At 39.6% G+C, this 16661-nt stretch overlaps 1 protein-coding gene across 1 annotated transcript in view; it reads left to right on the top strand.

Annotated features, from left to right (window-relative positions):
* Window positions 1-16661, top strand: part of LOC132650729 (zinc finger protein ZFP2-like) — a gene marked incomplete at its 5' end in the record, with an annotated part of 124616 nt that overhangs the window by 19308 nt on the left and 88647 nt on the right. The gene's annotated exons all lie outside the window — the stretch shown is intronic.

The following is a 16661-nucleotide window of genomic DNA, read 5'->3' as shown; positions in this document are numbered from 1 at the left end:
CTTTGGAGAGCACCAGAGTCCCAGACAAAATTGTAGGTCATCCAAAAACAGCTTGTTTGTTTTGGATTGCTGTTGTGAAAGTAGTTTGAACATTTGATTTCTCCTAAGAAGGGGAGCAGGGGCAGTCATGCTTTGTTCACTTTGATAGCTCTTTGGTCACTTCCATCATTCAAGGTGGCTAAATTAAGCAACAGGGAAAGTAGATCCAGACAGTTTTGATGAGATCTGATAAGCTACAGTAATATAGTAGAGGAGGAGGACGTCCTTAGTGGACTTGAGGAGGGACAGGGGGTGGGGGGGTGGAGAGGGAGAATTCAGTCATACTTTGACGTGGGGTTTTGACCAAGAAAGTAAATAGTAGTGACTCAGCCATATGCAGGACACCTGGGTTCAGGGTTCTCAACTCAGCTTTTGCATTCAGACCTCCTCCTGGATGTCTGGCACCTAATTCAGAATAATACATGACCAAAAGAGGGGGCAAGCTTCTCATAGTCAATTTAAGTCATGACAGGCAACACATTTACGGCTTGTGTGCTTAGTTTAGATTATCAGCCACTTTCCTCTTTACATTCTTTCCTGATTAAAAGACAAACATGCATCACTGAAGAATCAGGATAGGAGTAGGTTTTAGGGTCTATGAATATGAACTCAGTTTTGAACCTGGAAGCATAAGTCTTGAGATGGCTGGATTCAGTCAACTGTCTCATAACAACAACCAAAAAGAAAAATACTTCATCTCTATACTTTTTCTACTTTACTGTAACACTATTTATCATAATTACTGCTGATATAATTTCATGGTATTATTATATATTATTGTTATAATATGATATATACAATATGACACAAATCAAATTTTGATATCTAACTTAGGTAAAATTCATGAAAATACGGCCATGAAATTTCAAAAGAGGTAAAACTGCAAAAGGCTTTGAAGGTAGGAAAGTGAAAAAATGAAGTAATGTTAATTCTTATATATAAACAAACAAAATAATTAATTGATGTCTCCTATGTATAATCTTACAAAACTTTGGTTACTGTAATTTAAATATATATATATATATATATATACAAATTACACACACAAATCTATCATCTATCTATCTATCTATCTATCTATCTATCTATCTATCTATCTGTCTATCATCTATCTCTCTCTCCCTCTCTATCTATCTACCTATAAATAAATATAACTATATAGTGAAATTTTTTTGGAGACACCAGCTTAATTTCTCTATGTTCAGTGAGTTGAATAAGTGTTGTATTCAGCAAAAGAGACTTGCAGTGAATTTATGGAGAGCAAATTATAATCTTGACAAAAGTGTGCATTGTTTGGGGATTCCAATAAGACTCCTTTGGCCACCAGCTCAAGTAGATATAACCTAGTCTTCATTTGATGCCAAGTGACATCGTATTGGGACTCTCATATTATTTCATTTGGATCACCTTCAGTTATGTATATATTGTAGGAAGCAAACTGTTGTGTTAGTTTGCTACAGGAACATTCAATTGACATTTAATTTTGGCTGTCTCTCTTCATATTACTTTCCTTAATGTCTTCTTTCTTCCCCACTTCCAACCAATTCTCCTTTATGAGCCCTTCTTCAATCTATAAATAACTATTTTATTACCCTATCCTAGGGAGATCTATTTACTTCTTCTTCAACACTAGTCCCTTATTCTTTGTGTATCCTACATGGTTTTATGTACTGTAGGTTGCTTATCATTCACTTTACAAGTAATAATATCATGTAAGTAGGTACATGTCACATTTGTATTTTTGAACTTGTGTTATTATATACTCAGACTGATTTTTTTTCTAGTTTACCTGTAGATATGCATTTACTTTGAAATTTCATGATTTACTTTTTTAAATGACTGAGTAATATTTTGTTGTGTAAATGTCCACATTTTCTTTATCTATTCTTCTGTTGATGGAAATCAGGGTTATATCCAATTTTGGGAAGTGTTGAATAGAGCAGTCATAAACATCTTTGCAAAAATGTCTCCATGGAAGGATGAAACATTCTTTGAATATATGCCCAAGAGTGCTATAGTTACTTCTTGAGGCAGAACAATTTCCATCTTGCTGAGGAAGAGCCATAGAGATGTCCTTAGTGGCTAAACATGTTTGTACTCCTACTAGAAATGTTTGAACATTCTTAGCCATTGTGACTCTCTTTAGGCCATATCTCAAACCACTTTTGGCTTTCATTTCCCTGATCCTGATGACTATGGACCTTGCACATATCTTTAAATGTTTCTCAGCTGTTTGAATTATTTCTTTAAGAATTCTCTTCTGATATCTTAATTTCTTTCTTCAGAGACTGAAAGTTTTTTCTTTCCATGCAAGTCTTTGACTTGCTTGGTTGGAGTTACAGGAAGGTATTTTATGTCCTTTGTGGCTATTGTGAAGGGTGTTGTTTCCCTAATTTCTTTCTCAGCCCTTTTGTCTTTTGCATACAAGAGTGCTACTATTTTTTTGTGAGTTGATTTTGTATCCAGCCACTTGGCTGAAGGAGGTTATCAGCTGTAGGAGTTCCCTGATAAAATTTTTTGTGTCACTCATGTATGCTATCATAACATCTGCAAATAGTGACCTGACATGAACTCATGGGCTGGTCCTTTGATCACCTCCACCTGAGGGGGTAGCAGCCTTACCAAGAGAGGAATACAAAAAAGCCAGTCCTGATGAGACCTGATAGACTAGGGTCAGATTGAAGGGGAGGGGCTCCTACCCTATCATTGGACTGGGGAGGGGTATAAGAAAAGAAGAAGGATGGAGGGAGAGATTGGGAGGGTTGGAGAAGGAGTCTACAGCTGGGAACCAAAGTGAATAAACTGTAATTAATAAAAATAAAAAAAATTCTTTATTTAGAATTGTAGGTCTGTTTTATTTGGATTGTCTATTTTCTTGATATATATATTTTTCTTTTGATTTATTTATGCATTTTAATATTAGCCTTTATTTGGGTGGGTAGATGGTAGAAGTATTTTAGTTTTGTATATACTGCTACATTTTCAGAATGATGGCAGTCCTTTGTTATACAGAAGATTTTCAGTTTTCTGCTGTATTTCTGAAGACTATTTATCTTTATGCCTGGGCAAGGGCAAGGAAGCTCTCCACTGCTCATAGATAAGATGAATAGTGTAAAACTCTCCATCCTAAGAAAAACAATCAACATCAACATTCAGTGCAATCCTCATCAAAGTTCCAGACAATTCTTCCTAGATGTTGACAGGACGATTTTCAGCTTCAAATAGAAGCATAAATAAACCATGACAGCTAAAACAATCCTAAATAAGAACTGCTAGAGGTATCACCCATCCAAAACTTAAATTAAACAAAAAACTATACTAGTACAGGGAAAATTCTCATGTTGTATGCTAGTGACTCAAAGTCCAGCATACTTTCATTGACAGCCAAGTTGAGTGATTTGCCATAGGGTATCAATTTGCTCCTGCACGAGGTCAATCCTCTGATTGAACACCATCAAGCTTCCTTTTAGTTGAGTATTAATTCCTTTTTGTACATCTAAGGCATGAGCTACATTGGCTAAAAGGTTATTCAGGGTCTGAGCAGTCTGCCCAGTATGACTCATGGCTAATGCCGTGGTGGTAGCTCCAACAGCCGCCAATGAGATGGCAGTAACAATGGCAGCTGTAATTCCAAGATCCCTTTTCTGTCTGAAGAGAGTCATAGCGTGAGGGGCATCAACGGGCACAGGCACCCAGTGAGGCATGCGAGTAACCAGCTAGTAAATTTACTAGCATTGCAGAATTGGGCAAAAAAGCAAGTATCATTACCACAATTACTTGGCTCTATCTGGCTAATAATGAATAAAAATGGGGGATATAAACAAACAGGTGTGGGCTTATAGGAAATATTATGAGAAGCCTTAACCCCCTCGTTGGAACATCCCGCATCAGTTCTAGAACTAGCAGTGGAGGTGTTCGAGGTCTGAGTAGGTTCAGGAGACCATTGACCCCAGGGGCGAGATGTGCTCCATGTAAATTGACTAACTCCATGTTTTCCTCTACTTTTAAAAGTCATTTAAGGTTCTTAAATTATTTTTCCCTTTTTTTTAAATTTTTCATCAATTACACTTTATTCATTCTGCATCCCCCCATAAGCCCCTCCCTCCCCTCCCAATCCCACCCTTCCTCCTCCCTCTGCATGCATGCCACTCCCCAAGTCCACTGATAGGGGAGGTTCTCCTCTCCTTTCTGATCTTAGTCCATCCGTTCACATCAAAAGTGGCTGCATTGTCCTCTACTATGGCCTGGTAAGGCTGCTCCCCCTCAGGAGGAGGTGACTAAAGAGCAGGCCAGTCAGTTCATGTCAGAGGCAGTCCCTCTTCACATTACTATGTAACCCAATTGGACTCTGAACAAATCTGTCTAAGCAATTGTCTAGCTATATTTTAGGTAATTGGACTGGAGAATTCTATGATGGAGCAGCTGAGAGTGGCCATTTTCATGGTAAATTCTACCAGAGTGAACGCAGGACTAGCCACAGGATTATCATCATGGATTGCTGCAGCCATGAATCATCTGAAGGAATGGGCGGGCATGGGAGCGTTAGCAGGACTTCTGGTGTTGGTCACCTTGGTTTGCCTGTGGTATATATGCAAGATTAGAGTCTCACAACAGCGTAATGCAGCCATGACCATTCAGGCCTCTACAGCCATTGAAGCAGGACAGTCTTCCCAAGCATGGTTGGCTACCATAAAAAGCCAAAATGTTACGCTCAGGATGCGAGGCTAAGCACTGCACTCAGGGTCAGCCACTTTGGACCCAGAGAAGAGCATGTCTGATTGCATGCGGGTTGATGCCCCAGGTCCCGCCTCTGAGAAAAAGGTATCAGACGGGTCTGATGCTCTTTGGGTGTATGACACCTAAATGACCATCAGTACAAAGTCCCAATTTATTTCTAATATCAGAGATCAGACCTTTACTCTTGCCTGATGCATCTAAAACAAAAAGGGGGAACTGTAGAGAGCTGCGTAATGCCGCGCCTGAAAGATGGAGCTGGGTTCCGTCTTCCACCTTCCCAATGTGAGTGCTCTCTGTCACGAACAACTCCACATTTGGCTAAGGCCGAGGATCTGGCTTGCTTCCATGTATGTGGACCTATCTGCATTGCCCACGTGGCATGCTGAGGTTGGCTACCCAAAGGCTATTTAAAGTGGGCTGGCTTTACCCAGGGTCAGATGATTGTTCAAGGTTCCTGAATAAACTGCATTGAAAAAAAAAACTATAGTAGTAAGTAACAGGATGGTATTGGCAGAGTAAAAAACACTTTGGTCGATGATGGGATCAAAGATCCAGGCAGAAATCCAAATACCTATGGACACTTGATATTTTTAAGATAAGAAATCTTGAAATAAATACTGGAAAAAAAGACAGCATCTTCAACACATTGTTGTGGTCAAACTAGAAGTATGCACATAAAATAATTCAAAAGATGCTTATGTATCACTCTGCACAAAACTCACCAGAATAGATTAAAGAGCTCAGTAAAAATCAAGAAACAGAGAATCTGATGGATGAGAAATTAAGGAATAGTGTTTTATCTAGTCATGAGAATGACTTTTTGATGTTTTAGACTGTGTTGATGAGGCTTATCACTTAAGTTTTTGTTAGACTTCTTCAGTTTTTATATCTAGATACATCTCAGGTTTTAAGTTTATCGATTTCTTTTGTAATAAAATGTCTTCAACTATCTTCAGTGTTTTATTTCTCTTTTTATTTGTTTTCACAAACATCATTGAGGTTTTATCCATATCCTCTGTTATATCCTTGATTTATCTATGTTTTGAAATCATTGTCTTGTTCTGTGGCTATATTGAATTCCTCAGGGTCTCCTCTAGTAGGGTTGTGGTGATTTGGTGTCTTGGGTGTTAATGATTTTGATTTCTCTCTGGTGTCTAGTGATCTGGGTTTGGGATGATTGTGATTCTAGCTGTTGCTATCTGGACTTTTCTATTTTAGGTTTATGATGTTTAATTTCTTCACTTCTGTTTTTCCCTCTGGATCTTAGGGAAGGGTGTTAGCTGTGTATTGTCTTGTAGAGAATTCTTCTGAGTGTGTGCCTTGATAGGTCATTAGGAATACTAGAGAGAGACTGTTCTTAAGTGTGGGTGATTACACTAAAAAATAATGATGAATAAAGATAGCCCTTTCCTCAGATTATAGGGCTGGAAATGGTTTGGAAAGAAAATTGACCCAAAAAAACAAGATGAAGTAGACATTTTCATGTCTCAAAAAATAAGTTATCAATCAAAATTAATCAAAAGAGATGGGGAAGAACACTTTATACTCACTGAAGGAAAAACCCACCACTACAACCATTCAATAATGAACATCTATGATGCAAATATAAGGGTAGTATCATTCATAAAAGAAATATTACTAAAGCTTAAATCACACATTGAATCTCACACATCAATAGTAGGAGACTTCAGCACTGACTTTCTCCAAAGGACAGATCAAGACAAAAAGTAAGTGGAGAAATAAAGAAACTAACAGACATCTTGAATCAAATGGGACTAAACAGATATCTACAGAACATTTCTCAGCAACTCATGAAACCTTCTCCAAATTTGACCATAGAATCAGTCACAAGGCAAGCCTCAGAAGATATAAGAAGGTTGAAATAACTCCATGACTCTTATCAGACACCCATGGATTAAAGCTAGACTTCAATAAAAGAAACACCACTTGATCATGGAAGAAACAAAGGAAGAAGTAAAAGACATTCTAGTTTTCAATGAAAATGAAGGCAAAACATACCTAAACTTATGAGACACAATGAAAGCAGTGCTAAGAGAAAAGCTCACAGCATTTTGATAAATGACGTGCCTTTATAAAGAAATTGGAGAGATCCCATACTAGTAATTTAGCAGCACACTTGATAGCTTTCTAACAGAAGGAAGCAAACACACCAACATGGATCAGTTGACAGGAAATATTCAAACTTGGGGCTGGAACCAATACATTGGAAACAAAGAGACTGATACAAAGAATCAATAAAACCAAAAGCTGGTTCTGTGAAAATATCAACAAGATAAACAAACCCTTAGCCAAACTAACTGAAAGGCAGAGGGAGAGGATCCAGATAAACAACATCAGAAACAAAAAGGGGACATAACTATAGACAATGAGGAATTCCAAAAAAATCAATAGGACTTATTTCAAAAGCCTGTATTCCACAATTCAAAAATCTAAAGTAAACAAGTGATTTTCTGGATAGATTTCACCTACTGAAGATAAATCACGATCAGGAAAAAGCTTAAACAATCCAGTAACCACTAAGAAAATAAAATAAAAAGCCAGGATCCAGATGGTTTTCGTGCAGAATTCTGTCAGACATTCAAAATAGAAACAAAAGGTACATTGCTAAATTTGTTCTATGAGGCCACAGTCAATGCCTAAACTACATAAAGATCCAACAAAGAAAGATAATTCAAGACCAATTTCATGCATGAACTTCCATGCAAAAGAAACCTCAGTAAAATAAAACTGAATCCAAGAACACATCATATACATTATCACGGGGATGCAGGGAGGGTTCAACATACACAATATCATCAATGTAATCCACCATATTAAAAAAAAATTAAAGAAAAAAATCACATGGTCATCTCATGAGATAGAGGAAATATGTTTGACCAAATCCAACATCCCATCATGATGAAAGTCTTAGAGAGATCAAAGATACAAGGTTTATATTTAACCATAATAAAGGCTATATACAGCAAGCTTATTGCAAGTATCAAAATAAATAAATGAAGAACTATTGCAGAAAATAAATAAATATAGAAAAATTCAAAGCAATTCCACTAAAATCAGGGACAGGAGAAGAATGCCCACTCTCTCTGTTCCTCTTCAATATAGTACTTTAAGTTCTAGCTAGAGCAATAAGACAACTAAGAGAGATCAAGGCATACAAATCAGCAAGGAAGAGGTCAAAACATTGCTATTTGCAAATGAGGTGGTAGTGTATGTAAGCAACCCCAAATATTCCACCAGAGAACTCCTACAGCTGATAAACAGCTTCAGCAAAGTAACTGGATACAAGATTAATTTATTTTAAAAATCCGTAGCTCTCCTATACATAAGGGACATATGTGCTGAGAAAGAAATTAAGGAAACTACACCATTCATAATATCCACAAATGCTATAATATATCTTGGTGTGACTCTAACCAAATAAGTGAAAGACCTACATGAAAACAACTTCAATGTTCTGAAGAAAAAAAATGAAGAAGATGTCAGAAAATGGAAAGATCTCCAAATTTCCTGGATCCATAGGATTAACATAGTGAAAATGGCCATCTAACCAAAGGCAATCTACAGATTCAATGCAATCACATCAAAATACCAACACAGTTCTTTTCAGACCTTGAAAGAACAATTCTAAACTTCATATGGAACAATAAAAACACCCAGAACAGCTTAAACAATCCTAGACAATAAAAGAACTGGAGTTATCTCTATCCCTGACTTCAAGCTACAACACACAGAAATAATAATAAAAACTGCATGGTACTGGCATAGAGATAGACTGGTTGATTGATTGGTGGAATTGAATCAAAGACCCAGAAATAAACCCACATACCTTTGGTCCATTGATTTTTGACAAGGAAGCCAGAACTGTACAATGGAAAAAAAGACAGCATCTTCAACAAATAGTGCTGATCTAACTGTATCTCTGCATGTAGAAAAATGCAAATAGATACATATTTATTTCCCTCCAAAAAAACCTCTCACATTCAAGTGGGTCGGAAATCTCAATATAGCAGCAGATACACTAAATCTGTTAGAAGAGAAGGTTGGGAAGAGCCTTGAACTCATTGGTACAGGAGAAAACTTCCTGAACAGAACACCAACAGATCAGGCTCTAAGATCAACAATCAAAAAATGGGACCTCATGAAACTGAAAACTTGTGTAAGAAAAAAAAATATCAACAGAACTAAATGTCAGTCTACACATTAGGAGAAAAACTCATCAATCCTATTTTCAACAAAGTGCTAATATCCAAACTATACAATGGACCCAAGAAATCAAACGCCAATAAAAAAATGACTCAGTTAAATAATTGGCACAGATTTAAAATGAATTTTCAACAGGGAAATCTTGACTGGATTAGAAGCACTTAAAGAAATGCTCACCTTCCCTCATCATCAGAGAAATGCAAATCAAAATGACTCTGAGATTCTATCTCATACCAGTCTGAACAGCTAAGATCAAAATTCAAGTTACAGCACATCCTGGCTAGGATGAGGACAAAGGGGAACAGTCCTTCCTTGCTGGTGCGAGTGTAAACTCTTACAAGCACTGGTGCTTTCTCAGAAAATTGGGAGGAGCCTTACCTCAACACCCAGCTCCACCACTACTGGATATATCCCCAAAAGATACTCAACAAGAAGGACAACCTAATTAACCACTTTCATAGAAGTTTTATTTGTAGTAGCCAGAATATGGAAACAACCTAGATGTCTCACAACTGAATAATGGATAAAGAAACTGTGGCACATTTACACAATGGAATACTACTCAGCCATTAAAAACAAAGCAGTCATGAAATTTGTAGGGAAATGGATGGAACTGGAAATGATCATCCTGCGTGAAGAAATGCAAACCCAGAATGACACACATGGTGTGTAGTCACTTACATGTAGATTTTAGCCACATCATACAGGATAAGTATACTATGAGGCACAGACCCATAGGAGATAAGCAATATAAGAGGATCCAAGGGAGGATATATAAATCTCACTTGGTTGTAGAGTCAGCATGGACATAAATAGTGGTTGAAGAGAGGGAACAAAGCAAGGGAGGGGGGTGTAGAGAGTTAAGAGAGTGGAGATCAGAAATGAGGAGAGAAGACAGAAGACTTTTAGGGAAATGGCCTGAGGGTGTGGTATCTCTGTGACAAGCTGGAGATCTAACTCAGAGCAGACTCCTGTGAGGATATGAGGGAAATTCAAGCAGAGACTCCTATTAGCAGAGTCCATAGAGACTGAAGAGTGCACCCACTAACTAAAGTAGTCTCCCAGCACAGGGAGGGGAACACCAACATACCCTCACTAAATTCAATCCCAAATTTACCCAGCCTTCAAGATGTGTAGGAAAAATGATAGAGCAGTTAGAGCCAAGAGTGAAGGAATACCCAACCAATGCCTGTCCAAACTCAATACCCATATTATGGGAGAGTGGCCATTTCTCTTACTATAAATGATACTCTGCTAAGGTTCCTTACAGGAGCCTGTGAGATGTCCTCTGAGAGACTCTATGTAGTAGTGCCTCAAAACATAGCTTGAAATTAATAGGCCAACATATGACGATCAAGACAAGGAAGTCTTGTCGAAAAGTGGGAGGAAAGAGAGAAGGACCTGGAGGTGACAGGAACTCCACAGGAGAACCAAGAGAGCAAACAACCATGCCCAGGGATGCTAGCTAAGACAGATGCATCAACCAAGATCCATGCATCAGCTGAACCTAGGCCCTTACTAAGATGTAGCAGATGGGAAGTTTAGGAATTTTGTGAGTCCTCTAGTAAGGGAAGTGAGGTCTGCACTGAAGGCTGACTAACTTGCCAGCTTTTTTATCACTTCCCTCTGGTGGGACTTCCTTGCCAGACTAAAGTGAAGAGGACATGGTATTTCCTAATGCAACTTGATGAACTGGGTTGTATGGGAAAGGGGATTTCCCTTTACTGAGGAACAAGAAAGGGTAGAAGGATCAGGGAGAAAGGTAGGGAAGGTGATACTGAGAGGGGAGGAGGGATGGGGCTACAACCATAATTTAAAGTTAATAAAAAATAAATTTAAAAACAGAAGGAATATAGGAACAATAGGAAAATAGTAGATTATTGAATCTATTCTTATAGATGTTTGGACATTGATACCAAAATTAAGCTCATAATTGGTTACATTGGTATAGATAATTTGTATAATGATACAAAATTAAGGTTATGTTTTGAGCTTTCTGTGAACAGGATTTGACAAATTAACCATAGGTCAAGAGTTGGACCTAAAACAAGCTGACAGAGATTAAAGAGCAGGAGGGACTTTGAGTTGAGGTGTATTGAAGACAGTGTGGAGAAGAAGAAAGGGGTTATCTTAAACTCTGGCTTTAGCTTTAGCTTATACTTCACCTTTTAGCTCTCTGGTTTTGGGGACTTTGACCTAGTAAGCCTTAAGCCTCTAGTTTTTTGGCCTTTTCCTCCTGGGTGTTAGTTTACCTAGTGAACCTATTGGGATTTATTTATTTATCTGGACCTGATCTGGAAAGTAATGCCAGCTGTGTGCTTTCTCTTCTTCTCTGAGTTAGAAGGTTTTCACTGCAGCATATGGCCCCTGACTCTTTATTGGTAAAATTGAATGTTTGGGATTTTCATTTTTGTTTATAACAACGTTTGCAATTCAAAACATTCACCCAACATTCTGTCTGAACTGTTACAGCATAAAAAATTCATCTGATCATGGTAATTCTGGGAGAAAAAAAAGGTTTATATTTAAAAGATAATGTCCTGTTGCTATGCCTAGATCATGAGATGTCCCCTGCCTCCAAGAGACCAGCAGGAATACGAGTATGATGCAAACACATAAGGGTTTTTATTCAAGCTTGAGCTTAAGCCATCAATCATCCCTGACACAGTAATTCAGAAAGAGAGTCCCTGAGCCTAGAGAGGGTAGAGTTTTTAAGAAAAACCACAAGCGGGGAATTCCAAGCCTTGGCATTACACAGTTGGGTAAGAAGTGAGTAGGTAGATTGAGGTAGATTGACCTTTAAGCTGATTGTTTTGGATCAGTTGGCCAATCCATAAGGAGGAAACAGGCTATTGAAAAAGGAACTTTGACTTGGGCAATGCCCTGAACTATGTATGTACTTTTATTTCACTGGTTGGCTCCAGGTGCTGGGCCTAATTATTCTTGCCAAGTTCATCCTGTGGGCCTATTTGTTGTTGCCAAGTTTCCCCTGGCATTTTTCACTTGCCAGTTTCCTTCTGTATATATTTTTATTTGCCAAGATCTTCATGGGAGAACTTGGGTCACCTAAAGGACAGGGATATTCAAAATGGTGTCTGAAAGACAAGATGGTGTCAGTTCTGCCCTTGCTCTCTCACCTGTTGTATTTCAGTTGGTGTTGACATTTAAAGATTTGTGTGTTTGGTTGTGTTAAAGGAGGGTCTCTTGTAGCCAGGTTGAAGTCAGAGTATAAAATTGAGGCTAACCTTGAATCTCTGATCTTCTGGCCTCTGCTTCTCAGATAATGAGATCACAGGAAGGGGCCAACATACATAGTATATGTGGTGCTAGAGATGAAAACCAGGGCTTTCTACATGCCAGACAAATACTATACTAACTAAAATACATGCACAGGCCTACAACATGTTGTTTAAAGAACACAGTTAAGTCCATAAGAGAGCTTTCAGGCTGTTTCCTGGGGACTGGGTCTCCCACTTGAGTCAGTTTAGTGGGAGTCACGTGTCTCCACAGGGAAAATGCAAAGATTTTTCTCCCTTGAGTGAGTGACCAGAAGTGCTGTGAGAACAAAAACAGAAATATAAAAGAAAGGAACCTGATAGGTACCAGGTATGGGGGAGAATAAAGTTATTATAGATGTGGGGAAGAATGTAGACAGAGCAGAGCAGGGACACCTGGAAGAATCCAAAGTGAACGTGACCCTGGGCCATGTGAATAAAATGAAAAAATAAAAATAAAAAATAAAGGAATGACTGGGGTAGTTTTCCAGATCAGCAGACCTCTGTGCTCAGCTCCAACCACAGCCCCCAGAAATGATTAAAGCACTGGCCTTCCGTTATTAGAAGTTCTTTATTTACATACGAGGATGCTATTTTTTGAGACAGATTCTTGGAAAGGACTTGACTTACTTGACATACTTTGTAGGCAAGGCAGGCATTGACCTCACATAGATCAACCTCCCTCTTCTAGACAGAGTGCTGGTATTATAGGCATGTGTCAACCTGCTAGGCTCTGATTTTTTGTTTTAATTTAATTTAATTTAATGTATGTGGGGCATTGTTTTGTTTTGTTTTGCTTTGTTTGAGACATGGTGTCTCTGTGCATCATTGCCAATCCAGGAATCTCATTGTAAGTCAGGCGGACCTTGAATTTATAGAGATTCACCTTCATCAGCCTCTCAAGTGCTGAGACTAAGGATCTGTGCTACCATGCCTGACATGACTTTCTAATAGCCTAGTTGAAGTCACAGTATGTGATTTCAGATATATATCTAGACATGTGGGTATGAAAGCCCTTGTTTTATTAGGCAAGGTTTCTCTCTGTAGTCTTGCATATCCTGGACTTGCTTTATAGACCAGGGTGATGTTTAACTCACACAAAACAGCATAGCTGTGCCTCCTGGAGATCTGGGATTATAGACATGTACAACCATGTCTGGCTCAGATTTTGTGTGTGTGTATATACATATGATTAAAACAATATTTATTAAATATGTATATTAACTACATTATGTGTTTATTATTTTATATAAATATATTAAAATATATATTGAATAAATATATATTTATATACATATATTTTTATATATATGTATATTTATATTATATACATGGATGATTTGGTATTTTTGAGACAGTGTTTCTCCTTTTACCCGTGGCTGTCTTGGACTAGATCTGTAGAATAACCTGACCTTGAACTGACAGAGACTGGCCTACTGCATTCTGCCAGAGTGCTGGTCATAAAGGCTTGTGCCACCAAACCTGGCTCAGATTTTTATTTGTTTGTTTTAATCTTATTTTTTGTTTTGCTTTGTTTTGAATAGCGGATTTCTCTGTGTAGGCCTGTCTGTCCTGGACTCTCTTTGTCAACCAGGCTGACATTGAAATCACAGAGATCGGCCTGTGTCTGATTCTCGTGTGCCTGGATTAAAGGCTTGTGCAATCACGTCTGGCAAGACTTTAGAATGTTATGAATTTTTGGAGGAGCGTTCCTTATATACTAAACTTTTTATAAGATTTATGAGTGGGTGAATGAGGGGACCTCTGATTATATTACCTGTGTGTGCATGTGTGTGTGTGCATGCACAGACATTAAATCAGACATCGCTGACATCCTTACAGTCCATTTTTGATCAGAGCTTTTGTTCTCCTTATTAAATTTTATTTTATTTTTTTAGAAAAGTATCTCTTAGCGTTCTTGTGTGTAAGAGGGAGTCAGATGCACTGGAACTGGATTCACAAACAGTGAATTGTGGATTGAACCTAGGTCCATCTGGAGCAGCAGGCACTGCCTTAACGACTGAGCCATCACTCCAGCAGTTCGTCATGTAATTTTAAAAATGGAGCATTAATCACTGTCACACAAAATCGCTACAATTCATCTGATAGTGGGACTTTGGGGTGAAAAAAGCTCAGAGCCCGCCTGCCACTGCCTGCAGGAATGCTGAGACGACGGGGTGTGCCACCACACTCAGCTCTTTAAAAAATACATTTAAAAGAGATTTATTACCTGTGTCTGACTCCCAATGACGTAATCAAAGGGGCAGAGACCCAAAGACCCTTCATAAGCTACTGGCACTGAAATTAGCAGCAACCCCTTCTCCAGCTCCCAGGGACTGGACATTTTTTACTGTAGCAGCAGCAGGAGCAGCTCCTGTGTGTAGAGTTCTGGGTCAGGGGGCGGGGCAATGACGTCACAAAGCTCCTGGACAACCGTGATCCCACAAACACTATGGCTTGCCTGGGAGATTCGCAGACACCGGGACCACAGGACAGGCTGTATGGGCTCTGAGGACGACGATGTGCCACAGACCAGCAAAGGTGTGAGGAGTCTACAGGTGCCTACTTCCGGACTCCTCATTATTGAACGCTGCCACGTGGTGCTGGAACCGCACAAGGGGAATTCTGGGATTTGTAGGCGGCACCCGAGCCATAGGTCATGCTGTAGCCAAGGAGAGACGTAGAGGCGTGACTGCAAGCAATCAGTATGCATCGCACCGCCTGGACACCTTTTTTGTAGTTCTCAGGTATAATCCCAGAAGTCCTTGCTCGGAAGCCATGTTTGTAGTTTTTAGGCAGGTGGCCCTCTGCCGCAATGCATCTTGGGACTGTAGGTACTGAGTTGGAGCTGAGTTGGGAGCGCTCCAATTTCAGAAACAAAGGGATAAAAGTCCCCCATGACTAGAAGATTTGTGTTTAAATTTCAGTGGTGGGGGCCAGGGAGATGGCTGGAAGTGGGAGGTGGGGAAGTAGGGTGACCCCAAGCCTCCACGCCCAGATGTCTTCGCTCTCTTCAGGGCGGATATGGAATCGAAGCCAGAAGGGACGGGACTTCCGTGATAGGTGCGCCAATATCGCGGACCGCATTCCCACGTTAGCATCCTTCCTCTCCCAAACTGTTTGACAGAGTTGCACATCACGAGCCGAGCCCGCTGTTCATTTGTCAGCTCGTGCCTGGGGCAGAACTGTAGGCAGAGGAATGGCGAGAAGAGAGGGGCACAGCTCTCCCTCTCCCACCATGCCTGCATGCATCCTGGGAGAAATGGGTGTACGCCGCCCTCCCCCACGTCCCCCCTCTCCCGCCAAACTCGGGGTCAGGTTGTGAACGACCTAGTATAGGGTGTTCTGGCGCCCTCTGCTGGCCTGTGGATGCATGAGCAGGCAGGAAACTATAAATAATGTTTTGGGTGCTGGGGGCTGAGTAGGTAAGGTGCTCTGTGTTTAGTGGTTATAGTGCTGGGGACTTAGTTCATAAGGCTCTAGCCACATCTGCTGGCCTGAAGGCATACACACATGGGCAAATAGAAAAAGCAAGAAGTGGAGGAGGAAGAAGAGGAAAGGAAGGAAGGAAAGAAAGATATGTTTGTTGTTGTTGTTGTTTTTATAGAAAAACACCCAGCTGATTAAAACGTGGTACTATTTGCTGTTTATTTGTTGAACTTGAACCAACATACACAGGTAAATGTTCATGTATTTTGTAGTGATATAAATAATTTTTCTGCATGGTGAATAGAATATTTTCATCTAGAAGTTGTGGAACATGGCAAAGCAATACATTATATTTACACACTGTATCAAATATGATTTGATGAACTTGTTCAGAGGAAGCTTCTCATATTCAAAACAAGAACCATCCCTCTCTTAAAGCATTTTCTCGAGGCACTAACACCCTCCCAGTACCCAGGATATTCTTCCATAAATTCTGGATTGACAATTTTGATTGCTCACTTTGTGCTCACTATGTGGAAATCATATACCATACCCAGTAAATGAGAACGAGAAGGAAAAGGGAAGGGAAAGAAAGTGAAGGAAAGGGAAAGGGAAGGGATAGGAAAAGGAAAATGAATGGAAGGGAATGGGGAAGGCAAAGGGAAGGAAAGGGAAAATAAAGGAAAGGAAAGAAAAGGGAAAGGGAAGAGAATGGGAATGGAAAGGATGGGAAAGAGAAGGGAAGGGAAGGAAAAAAGGAAAGTGATGGGCAAGGGAACGGAAGAAAAAGAAAAAGGAAGGGAAGGGAAAAAAGAATGGAAGGGATGGGAAAGTGGAAGGAAGGGAAGTGAAAGAGAAGGGGAAGGGGAATGGAAAGGATGGGAAGGGGAAGGAAGGGAAGGGAAAGCGGAACAGAAGGGATTGGAAAGGGAAGGAAAGGAAGGGAAGGGAAGGGAT

Source organism: Meriones unguiculatus, assembly GCF_030254825.1.
Source record: "Meriones unguiculatus strain TT.TT164.6M chromosome 13 unlocalized genomic scaffold, Bangor_MerUng_6.1 Chr13_unordered_Scaffold_28, whole genome shotgun sequence".
Taxonomy (NCBI): Eukaryota; Metazoa; Chordata; class Mammalia; order Rodentia; family Muridae; genus Meriones; species Meriones unguiculatus.
This window is presented reverse-complemented; position numbering and strand designations above follow the sequence as displayed.